The following is a 3,143-nucleotide window of genomic DNA, read 5'->3' on the forward strand; positions in this document are numbered from 1 at the left end:
TTTATGAGACCTTAACACTATCTCGCCTCAATTTTGCAACAGATGAAAATATATAAAGCCAAAATAATGAGATTATTTTAAAAATCTGTTGTGCATGAGGCATTTAAAATTGACCAATAACTTTTAGAAAGAAACATATGGTTTATTTTCTTAAATAAATAATGTTATGATTTTAAATTTGTGTCTTTCTGTTGAAATTCTTGAGGACAATTTGCAGTTTCCAAAGTTTGAAATTTGTTTTTTTTTTTCTAAAGGAAAGATTCCTCAAGATGGCATTTTTGAACTACATTCCTCAGTTAAGTTGATGCTAGTTTCTTAACAGATAAGCAAGAACTGTCAGTAACTAGATCATAATACAACGTTACCTTGCTTTCATAAAAGAGCTGGGTGTAGGAATTCCAGTCAGGTGACAATGTGATTGGATCATTTCCAACAGTGATTCAAGGACTTGAGTGTCATCCCATTGGTGGCTTTGCCCAAGTTCAACATGTAACTCCAAAATGTTCCTGGGGTGCTGGAATATATTCCACTGCACTAGAAAGGGGGAAAGTGTGGTGAATCACATGAAGATGATTTCACAGACCAAAAACAAGCAGAAAAAAGATCACTTCCATCCATATGTACTTGGTGTGAGTTTATGCATATGTGATACCTACATGCAAAGATGGTGGTTAAGGCATCATAGCTGGATAACTTGTGGAAAAAGAAGACAAGTTCTTTGAAAGTCCGGTCTTCATTTTTACACTGTGTGTACTAAACTAATTTAAGTAGGAAAAAAAAAAAACACATTTCCTTGAAGTATGCACTTTAGTAAAATAATTCTGTTCCAAAGTGTCATTCCACAAAATTGAACGTCATGAGAAAAGATGACATTCCTTAAGGTTCCTACTATCAATGACTCTGTGAAAGAAGTTGCTTCTCAAAGTCAGGTTAATGTTCAAAACTGGCCAAGTTTTTATCAAACATGAATTTGATACATATGATTTGTATAAGTAAGTTAGTTTCATTAAAGTCACTAAGTAAATTTATTTGGACAGTTAAGTTCAATTCCAATAGCTTTTCAGAATAATTTTTAACTGAGTTTGTTTTAGACATTTTAAGCTCTGTATTGAATACAATGTTTAAATTTAACACTTTTACTTACAAAGTAGACATATCCATTGTGTATATAAATACATACACAGTATATCTGTTATTAAAATTTAATAGTCTGAGCATGAATGTGCACACCTTTAATCCCAGTGACTTCCCCAGGCAGAGACAAGAAGATCTCAAGTTTGAGGACAGTCTCAGAAACTAAAGGAAGCCATAGCAACTTAAAAGGTCCTGTCTCAAAATAAAAATAAAAAGGGCTGGGGATGTGACTCAGTGTAAAAGTGCCACAGGGTTCAATCCCCAGTAACCCCTACCCCCCAATAAAAAAATAGGAGTTTCAATTGGCAAAATAATTCTAAAAAAGGGTCTGGGGACAGGGAAGGGGAATCAATAATGAAAAAATGATTGAGAAACTTTGCTCTAAGCATATGTAGTGAATGCATGAAGGAAAGCCAAAACAGAAGTAGAAAGTACTGGTGACATTCAGAAAATTGAAAGCATATTAGTTACTATTTAAGACATAGGAACAAGTCAAGAGCTTCAGAGAACCTAGAGGTAAAGGTGCAAGAGCACCCATCTCAAGCAGCCCAGCAGCATCTGCAAGATCCCCAATGGCCTTGCCCTTGGCTTTCCTCCTGGCCCTGTGGTGTTCAGCTGTAAGTCCACCTGCTCTCTGGGCTGTGACCTGCCTCAGATTCACAACCTGGGTCTTGAAACTCCTGAGAATAATGAGGAGGGGGCCCTGACACTCCTACAAAAAATGAGGAGAATTCCCACTTTTTCCTGCATGAACTATAGAAAGGACTTTGCCTTCCCCCAGAAGCTGTTGGAGGGTGAGCAGGTGCAGAAGGCTCAAACTGTTACTATCCTCCATGAGATGACCCAGCAGGTCTTCAACCTCCTCAGCACCCAGGAGGCCTTTGCTGCTTGGGACAAGACCCTCCTGGACACCTTCCTCACTGGTCTCTATCAGTATCTGGATGACCTGGAAGCCTGTGTGTCCAAGCAGGCACAAGTAGAAGAGACTCCCTTGAGGGCTATGAGGAAATACTTCCACAGGATCACCGTCTACCTGAAGGAGAAGAAATACCTGCCTTGTGCCTGGGAGGTGGTCAGAGAAGAAATCATGAAATCCTTCTGTTCATCAGCGAATTTGTATGAAAGACTAAGGAGCATGGAATGAGACCTGGTCCAGCAGAGAAATGCTTCTCACTGATGAACACACCTTACCACACTCCCACAGGTTCTGCCACTTCAAAGACTCTCATTCTTGCTGTAACTGTGACAAGAATTCAAGCAATCTGTCAGATGTTTTCAGCAGTTTAGGCAATATTGCTTTCAAATCTACAGGCACTAGTCCCTTACATCGCTGCAGATGTTATCGATTTATTCATTTAAATATTTATTTATTTAACTATTTATAAAATTTAATTTATTTTGTTTATGTATTATTATGTATACCTTTAAAGTATGATTAATAAAACATTTTCTTTGTATTTAATAAATTTAATTTGCATTCTTCATTTGTAACTTCTTCAATTTTTAAATTAAATTCTTGCAGGTGGATGAGGGATTGGGTAAATGTTTTTTTTTTTCTTTTTCTTTTTTTTTTTTTTTTGATACTGAGTGTTTAAATCAGGGGCACTCAGCCACTGAGCAACATCCCCAGCCCTATTTGTTTAGAGACAGGGTCTCACTGAGTTGCTTAGTACCTTGCTTTTGCTGATGATGGCTTTGAACTTGTGATCCTCCTTCTTCAGCCTCCTGAGTGCCTGAGATTACAGGTGTGCATAAGTGTGCCTGGCAGTTGTGTCAATATTTATTTTCACTTTCTTCCCTTTTATTGTAAATAGCAATGAAAATTTTAGTTCTAAATGCTGTTTTCTATGTTGATTTCCTTTCATTCACATCATTATCTTTGCATTTTCCCATCAGCTTAGCCATGATACTTTTAGGCAAGTTGAGGTTAACAGAAAATCAACAAAATGTGGATATTATTAACGAGAAGCATGAAAATCATACCCCAGTTGAGGGAAAAGGTAACAGGA

The 3,143-nt window shown here is 37.3% G+C and overlaps 1 pseudogene; it reads left to right on the forward strand.

The window, feature by feature from the left end:
* The first annotated feature begins 1,706 nt into the window (after window positions 1-1,706).
* Window positions 1,707-2,278, forward strand: LOC114084598 (interferon alpha-2-like; annotated as a pseudogene).
* Window positions 2,279-3,143: the final 865 nt, after the last annotated feature.

This window comes from Marmota flaviventris, chromosome 13 (assembly GCF_047511675.1).
Source record: "Marmota flaviventris isolate mMarFla1 chromosome 13, mMarFla1.hap1, whole genome shotgun sequence".
Taxonomy (NCBI): Eukaryota; Metazoa; Chordata; class Mammalia; order Rodentia; family Sciuridae; genus Marmota; species Marmota flaviventris.